This window comes from Peromyscus californicus, unplaced genomic scaffold (genome assembly GCF_007827085.1).
Source record: "Peromyscus californicus insignis strain IS unplaced genomic scaffold, ASM782708v3 Scaffold_10__1_contigs__length_136768540, whole genome shotgun sequence".
NCBI classification, from domain to species: Eukaryota; Metazoa; Chordata; class Mammalia; order Rodentia; family Cricetidae; genus Peromyscus; species Peromyscus californicus.
In genome coordinates, this window is record NW_026294391.1 from 84,420,666 (window position 1) to 84,430,011 (window position 9,346).

General features: G+C 39.9%; 1 pseudogene; it reads right to left on the reverse strand.

Moving 5' to 3' along the window:
- Positions 1-3,783: 3,783 nt before the first annotated feature.
- LOC128117126 (mitochondrial fission regulator 1-like) lies at positions 3,784-9,130 on the reverse strand (annotated as a pseudogene).
- Between the last annotated feature and the right edge of the window lie 216 nt (positions 9,131-9,346).

Below are 9,346 nucleotides of genomic sequence, written 5' to 3' on the forward strand. Positions count from 1 at the left end.
ACCAACCCCGAGCTGCACTTTCATATAAGGAGTATTGAAGTACTACAAAGTCTATACAACTATAACTTATATAAATACACAGTATACATAGCTTATACAAATGTGACATCTTGATAACAATGCTGCTAAATACATGCCAGTGTACCATTAAATATTTTTCAATGAATCTGTTTTGTAGTCTGAAATAAAAGAGTTTCTGTTTTGCTTAAACTACCATTGAAAACATATGAAAACCAGTAATAAAACATTTCTATCTTAGTCACTATGGAAATCAGTGTGGGGCTTTCTCAAAACTGAAAATAAACTTTCATATGACCCAGCTGCACCACTCCTGGGCATATACTCAAAGGCCTCTATAGCCTACAGGAGAGATACCTGCACATCCATGTTCATTGTTGTTCTATTTACTACAGCCTAGATAATCATCAACTGATGAATGGATAAGGAAAATGTGTTACATATTATTCAACTATAAAGAAAAAAATGAAATCATGGTATCTGTAGAAAAAGACAACTGGAAAATATTATATTAACTAAGGTGATCCAGGGCCAGAAAGACAAATACTGCATGTTGATATGGAAATCCTAGCTTAGAAACATGTGAACATAGGTAATCTAGTGGGAGTGAGTACATATAGAGTCCAGGAAACTAGAAAGGGGCCATGAGAGAGGATAGGAGAAGGTATGTGATACAAAATGGAAGGACGAATACTGTGGGTTGAAAGGTTAAAGTGGGAAAGAGAGAAGAGGGAGGCAGTGAGGAAGAGGAAGAGTTAACCAAAAGTAATGCTGTATGAAAAAGCCATAGGGAAACCTAATACTTGATAAACAAATACAAAACGAAATTAAAGAGAAAATTTCAATGGCGGTACCTAGTGTGGGTTGATAATGCTGCTTTCAGAAGGCTTAGGTTATTAAATGAGAGCTCTAGTGCTAGAGGTGGGCTGCCTTACTACAGGTTGGTGGTTTAAGGAGGCCCCTGAGGCCCCTAAAACCATACAGACAATTGCCATTGCTATTGGTTACCTACAAGAAATACACAGCGAGACCATATTTACTGAAGACACTTTCTTAGTCAGACATAGAGAAATGACAGTAGATCTGAGCAGGAATTGTCTTCCTTGCAACCTAGTCCTCAAAGTTCCAGAAAGAGCTACGCAGGCTTCTGGGGAAGACTTGTCAACAACAGCCTTATTCAGCTACAGACACCTGTGTTTAACAACACCGCTACTCATGCAAGATAAGCCTACTGGTGCTACAGTGATAAGTCTGCTGTTATGTAAACAACCATGTCCTTGGCTCTGAGACCATTTCCATAGGAAGAGATTCATATCTTACACTGTAAATCTGGTCAAAAGCCTGTGGCTGATGACGTCAAAAGCCCTAGTAAGGGAAGCTTCTGCTGTTTTTTTACTAGTTGAACACAATATGCTTGTTAAATTCCTTTCTGAATATTTATGTCTGTTCCCAATTGATTAGTGCTGTTGTTAGCTCTGTACAGAGAAGCTTCTTTTGGCAGTGTGTGGAAGCTACTACAGGGATTCGAAACTGGTCAAAATATTAAGAGTAGATGACAGTTGAATCCCAAGCCATGAACGGGGATATCTGTATCAGTCTTTCTAGGTCATAGGGAACATGAAAAAGAAGAAGAGAAAAGAATGTAAGAGCCAGAGGAATAGGGGAGAGTACTGTGGAATACTGCCTTTCAGGAATGGCATGGAATGGCCGTTACAGTCATGAAGTTAAGCAGTTGCAGTTACTTGCCTAAGGCCTGCCTAAGGTGGGCTTTGTGAACATTCCATCACGGATGAGAGAGGTATTCGTGGAGTCCCACCCCTCCCGGAGGAGCTGTTGGCGGGTAGTGATTGCTAGGGAAGGCAGAGTCATTTTTTTTCCCAGTGGTACAGACACTAGCAATTTTTGTATGCTTTAGTAAATAATAACCCACCCATGTTTATTCGAGCAAACCCAATTAAACTTAGTGGTTGTCCACCCTCAAAGCAAAACAAAAAGATATGGCAATACTTTGAGGATTTTTTGGGAAGACAAAGGGGTTATGTGGGAGTGACAGGGGTATGGGGAAAGATAACGGGGGTGAAAGTGTTTGGAGTATGTTATATACATGCACGAAATTATCAAAGAAAAAATAAATTAAATTAAAACAATATAGCGGGCCTGTCAGCACCCTGTTGTGGAAGACAGAGGGCTGCTTGAGGATTTATATACAAGTGATGGTTGATGAGGGAGGAAGAGACCCCTTTTCAGTGGTGTAGCTACCGGTAAGGTGGCCACCCTCCAGTAAACAAGCTGTCGCCGATGCTCAGGTAAACACTCCTAATGAGAGCCATTGAAAGTAGAAGGAGTCTGGTGAAGAAGAGGAAAGAGAATAATGGGAGTGGGAAGGAAGCAAGGGAAAGTAATGTAGGAAAATATGACTAAAATATGTTATATACATGTATGAAAATGTCATCCTGAAACTCATGTGTAACTGACACACGCTAATAAAACATTTGCATCCTATAGAAAAGGCAGAGGCTTAATATATTTAAAGCATAAAGATTTCCTACAACTTCCACTAGGAAGTTGATCATAAGAGCAAAAGAGTTATTTTATTTAACTTCTTAATTTTCTTCTTTTTGTATGTGCATGCCTGCATGTGTATTCATGTTCTTGTGTTTGCACAACTTTATGCATGCGTGCAGGTGCACATGCCTGCTTATGCATGTGGAGGCCTGAAGACAGCTTGGGGTGTCAATCTCTGTCACTCTCAACCTTGTGTTTTGAAACAGGGGTTCTCACGGGCCTGGAGCTTGCCAAGTAGGCTAGGCTCCCTGGCCAGTGAGCCCCAGGGATCTGACATTAACTAGAGTTAAGTACATCAGAAACAGAAAATCATGAAAATTTGTTAAGCAATTAAATGATTGTTTAAAACAAGTCCTTCCAATCCCTGGAATTTTTTTTTCTGTTTGAATCTACCTCCCCAGAACTGAGATTCAAAGTGTGCACCATCACATCTGGCTCATTTATGTAGGTGGTGGGTGATTGACCTCAGGTTGGGTGATTGACCTCAGGTCCTCAAGCTTGCAGGAAGGACTCTGCTGACTGAGCTATCTCCCTAATATCCTATTTTAAAAATTGATTTTAAAGTTAGCATAGAGAGTAATGGGTTTTAGAATGACACATTCATACATATGCACCATTAAACCTAAGTTTTATATTGCATAATGTAATTCATCATTCTGACTAATGATAAATAACTTACAGGAAATTTATCCCACTATTCAGTAATGTTTCATTATAAAGAATATTTTGGCCAATATGAAAAAAATTAAACTCCATTATGCTGACATTACCGGAAGTGGTGTTAACTTAGCAACAAGTCATCTTTATCAGGCCATTTATTATTATTTTTTTTTTTTTTTGGTTTTTCGAGACAGGGTTTCTCTGTGTAGCTTTGCGCCTTTCCTGGAACTCGCTTTGGAGACCAGGCTGGCCTCGAACTCACAGAGATCCGCCTGGCTCTGCCTCCCGAGTGCTGGGATTAAAGGCGTGCGCCACCACCGCCCGGCTATCAGGCCATTTATTAAGCTGAAAAGAAAGATGATACATTCTGGCTTCTACTTAAGTAGTTATTTAATTCAATAATTTGGTCTGTCACTACTTGAAAAGTGTATTTGCCTTTTTAGCATTGAGTGGCAATGAGGTGTAAGCAGCCTTCTTGGCCCCCACTTTCCCTCTAACAGAAAGCAGTACTGAGATTCAGCAGTGAACATCATATGCTTCCTATGCAAGCTCAGCTCCAAAACAGTTTGAGAACATATGTAAGTCCTGCTCAAAGTATTTCCAGCTCAAATATTTTGCTCTAATAATGTGTTGCTTGGATACTGATAAGTAATCTTTTCTTTTTATTTTTTTTGGAGCCTCTGCCACGAGGGCAGCAGGGTCAGTAGCATCCCCTGGCCTGTGCTTTACATTTTGTTCTGACCTCTTGGCTGATAGAGGCTTTACACTGTCGTTAAGATCTCTAGCATATTTGAGGTTTTGTTCTCTTCACTTTTTTATCAGATAAACAGGAAACACACTTGGGTGGAGCCCCAGTAGAGGGAGCGGTGGGGGTGGAAGCAGGGGTCATAAGGGAGGAGGTGGTATTAAGGTAATCAATGTGGTAGAGTCCAAGTTGCTTGTACTCTGACTCTGTAGCTCCTGTAGGGTCATAATTTTGGCAATTTGAGTTTGGAGGGCAGCAAGTTCATTTTCAAGTGTAGAGATTTTCTGCGAGGCTTCCTTGTTTGTCAGTGTTACTGTTTTCAGAAAAGCTTCTTCCTGAAACAAATTTGTTGAGGAAACATGCCTGTGTGAGCTTCTCAAAGCAAGGAAAACCTTCCTCAAGGGAAGACTTGGGCCTAACCTCTGCCACAAATCTTATTGATCACTCTTCTTCCTGTATGACTACCCACCCAACATCAGCAAAAGATGCCATCACATCCTCTCTTTGGCAATTGGAACTCCATTCTGAGAAGTATTTAGGGAAATTCATACTACCTTTTCTGATTCAGTGTCTAAGAGCTCAGTTCAGTTTCAGTGATGAACTAGATGAACCATATGGCTTTCCAGCCCCAACGACCGACTACATGCTTACTCCAATTTGTTGAAAATTCATCCTCATCCAGAAGTGAATCTAGCCTAGTGCTTAGAGGGTCAAGTCTCCTTACATTTGCATTTCAAGTATTGCAGATGCACATAGACGCACATGGTCCATAAAGCACGCGGCTGGATAGCAGCAGTCACTTTCTCCAACTACTTCGCAGTTTTCTTTACAGCTGCATAACATTTCATCCTGGATAAGGACTACACTTTGAACAAAACATTTAGAGAAAAAAATCAATAAAGAGCTGTATAATGACGTTAATAACTTAAAAAGCATAAATGAAAATAAAATTACTTTTCATGGTTATCAGACAAAGATGAGAAATATAATTGACTCCCAGCACCATGAAGGATTTGGCAAAATATTGGCAAGACATTTTTATATTGTGTGAAAGGCATGTAAAATGCTGAATATTTTTGTCTAGAAGATAGATTGGCATGATATGCTACATTCAAATATTTACAATATATATTTACACTACATGATTCAGGTATTGTGCTTGTAGAAAATTATCCTTAAGAATCCTATTTTTAAACAAAAATATATGTGCATAAAAATTAACTGTAGTAATAAATATAACACTGGAAATCTGGGATAGTGAAATATTAGAAAAAAATAGTGAAAAAGCAGGAATGATAAAATCTCTCCATGTAACGAAGGATAGATCTATTTCAGTGCAGTGCTGTAAAACAACAAAACACCCCAGCATCTAAAGTCCCAGGAAGAAATTTTCATTAATTAAAAATAATGTGCTCGCCGAACGGTAGTGGCGCATGCCTTTAATCCCAGCACTCGGGAGGCAGAGCAGGCAGATCTTTGTGAGTTCGAGGCCAGCCTGGTCTACAGAGCAAGATCCAGGAAAGGCGCAAAGCTACACAGAGAAACCCTGTCTCGAAAAACCAATCAATCAATCAATCAATCAATCAATCAAATAAAAAAATATAAATAATGTGTTCAAGATATACTAAGTAGGGAAAGCTTTTCATAACCAAGTTGTCATTATTTTGTAAAATAATATTTAGAGCTACACAAACACCCCCAAATTAGTGAAAAACATAAGTTTATTGTTTTGTTTTGTTTGAAGACAAGGTTTCTCTGGGTAGTCCTGGCAGTCCTAGAACTTGCTCTGTAGATCAGGGTGGCTTGGCCTCCTGAGTACTCGGATTAAAGGCATTCACCACTATGCCCAGCTGTGAAACATAAATTATGTTATATATTATTGTATTTGTATTATTACATTACATATTAGTAATTCATATATAACAATGATATTTACTGTTTTAAACTTGAATTCAGAATGAGAGATTTGAACCTTTTTTTGTTTTCAGATTTCCTAAATTGTCTTTAATGAAAGATGCTATTTGTATAATACAAATTTGAAATGTGATGATATATTGTCATCAGAAGTCATTAAAGTTTTTTTGTTTGTTTGTTTTGGTTTTCAAGACAGGGTTTCTCTGTGTAGCTTTGCGCCTTTCCTGGAACTCACTCTGGCTCTGCCTCCCGAGTGCTGGGATTAAAGGAGTGTGCCACCACCACCTGGCTAAAGTTTTTAAATAAAAATCCTATGTTTTATAATGTGCAACACACTCAGTATACTGCAAGTTCATTTTTGGTTCTATTCACTCTAGATGATAGTGTGTTTCCTGATAAATTATATGTGACATGTTAAAAGAGTTACACCTTACCTTGGTGAGAATGTAAAGTGTACTGAAAGATATTTTCAAAAATTCACATTGCTTCCAAAAATGAAATAAGAGATCCAGAAGTACAACTTCTCCAGACTATGGAAATCAGATGCAGGAGCAGTGCACGTGGTCTCATCAAGATGCAAGTGGTGGGGGAAACCTCACGTAAGATTTTCCAATGTGAAGCTAGCTGCCTGGATAAAGAGTCCTTGAAAAGTAGCGACTTACTAACCACAGACATTGAAAGTGGAAAATGTTAAGAGAAAAGCTGGTCTGTTCTCTGGAAGAAAGGGTCAAGGATAGGGTGAGTGTTACGGATGGCTGCTATGTACATAGCTCAGTAATAAAAACCAGTCTTCTGACATTCGGCACTGACATCTGGAGCAGCTGTTGCACAACAGCTGCATTAAATCAGTCTCGTCAAAATGCCCTGCTTTCTTGTGAGAGAAAGGGCCTATGCAAGAGAAAAACAGCATGCAGGATGGCAGGGAACACATGATGAAGGACTTGGGGGAGAACAGAGAATGCAATTAAAAAATCTACCTGGGCCGGGCGGTGGTGGCGCACGCCTTTAATCCCAGCACTCGGGAGGCAGAGCCAGGCAGATCTCTGTGAGTTCGAGGCCAGCCTGGGCTACCAAGTGAGTTCCAGGAAAGGCGCAAAGCTACACAGAGAAACCCTGTCTCGAAAAACCCCCCCAAAAAAAAAAATCTACCATTTTCTATATGTGTGTGTGAGTGCTTATGTGTGTGTGCTTGTGTGCATTTATGTAGTGTGTGTGTTCACCTCCTGTGTGGAGACCAGAGGGGAACCTCATCTTGGGTGTCATTCTTTGAATGCTTTCCATCGTTCCCTTGCGACAGGGTCTCTCACTGGTCCTCAAAATGAAGCAGACTGGGCTGGCTGGCCAGGGACCCCAAGGAGCTGCCTGTCTCTGCTTTACCTCTTTGGGGCTGGGATTACGAGAGCATCCCACCATGCTCAGCTTTAAAATGTGGGTTCCGGGGATTCAACTCAGCTGCTCATGCTTGTCCGGCAAGCACTCTACCAACTGACCATTTTCTAAACAGCTTAAGGAAACTGGTCGTATATTTGCCATCATTTATTACTTTTAAAAAAGAAGACCGATAGCAATGAAAAATAAATTCCTAAGAACCATAGTAACCCCCTCCCCAAGTTGTTTAGAAATAAGGATATAAGCTGATAATTAACTAATAGAAATCTACTAGCAACCGATCACTATCCAACTGTAGGACTAAAGATGTAAAATAAATACTACATGCAGAATTTCTGTCCTGCTTCTCCAGCTAAGAACCAGCAAGATTCCTGTAGTGGCACTGATGAAAGGCACTTGAATTTATTGAGCAAAATCTCAGCTATGTCCAGGACATTCATTAGGAGCCTAGGGATAAAAACAGACGTCAGAAGTCCCAGAGAAAACACAGGAAGATATTTTTGGATGAAAACTGAGAAATTGATGGCATAAGTATGAGTCATGAGGAGGCAGAACTTGAGCAAGATACAAGAAGAAGGAAATGAGCTGTAAAATGACCCAAGCCTATTTAAATACACTGGATGTCTGGCCTCGGAGGGATGGGTACCTGGGAGAGAAGCTGGCCATAGAGGGGCACTATACTTCACAGTATTCTTTTGGATAAAGCAGGTCTGTACAAAAGCCAAAACAACAACAACTGGGTTGTCAGAGGAAGCCTGGTAGAGAGACAGTAGTTGGAAGTTTGTTGTAAAGTCCTGTGTATTTAGGGTGATTAACTCCAATGCTCAGTGGAGTCACTGGCATAAACAGGACCAGTCACTAGGTGCAATGTCTTCCCAGATTCTTTCATGGACAAGACATAAGGAGAGCTGAAGGTCCCCCTTCGTGAGTTTTCATAGTATATGAAAATCCAAACCCCAGAGTCTATGCCCATCTCTGAAAAGTGGGGTCAGGGTGATCAAAGATGGGCTAGATGTGCCCATCTAGCCATCTAATCAGTGGCTACTCTAGGAGAAAAGATCTGGTTAAGAAGACGTCATGTAGAGAGAAAAGTTCCCTCTGCACTGTTGTTAGAGCAAATTGTGACCTGTCTTTGATGAAAAAGGAAATGTAAACAAGTAAAACTCACACCCTATGCACATGTGTGTGTCACCCTCTACGCACATGTGTGTGTCAGCAATTAACGTAAAGACAAAGGGAGGATTCCCTGACTTGAGAGTAAATTATAGTAACATAACTGAGTTGATCTCAAAGGAACTGGAGTAAAACATTATCAATGTTTCTATCGGTTTTGTTTGATCTGATACTCAAAGTTCAAGATTCTATTCTGACATTGATAATGAACCACAGGAGCAAAATTTACTGCCAACTACAAAACCAATCTCAAGGTTATAAATGCTTGCATTTTGGAGACTCAGCAGAAGTAGACAGTTGGTCTATAAAATTTTTAAAGTGCTGTCACTATCCAAAGAGTTATAGGAGCCCTTTCAAACATTAAAAAAAAAATGAAAACTTTAAGTTCATTTTTTCTGTTTCATTTTAGTGTCCTGAACCCTTTCACTCTTGCAAAGAGTTTATGATTCCAACTTCCAAGAGGTATTGTAAAGAATTATAAGTCAGTATGGAAAATTAGCATCCACTTCATTGAGAAGTTTTGAGTAATACCAATGGTAAAAAGCCATATTAAATATGAGTCGGCAAATGAGGGGCACTGAATTGAAGATGAAAAACCTCATAACTCAACCAATATTTATTTGGATATGCAGGTCTATGAGCATCAAACTCACTTCCATTCCTCATGATTCCATATTTTGTGGGGATTGTACCCTCGGCTAGACTAAAGGTTTGTCTTAAGTACTGTGGGCCAAATCACCACATGCTCTCTCTGTCTCTCTCTGTCTCTCTCTGTCTCTGTCTCTCTCTGTCTCTCTCTCTCTGTCTCTCTCTCTCTCTGTCTCTCTCTGTCTCTCTCTGTCTCTCTCTGTCTCTCTCTGTCTCTCTCTCTCTCTCTCTCTC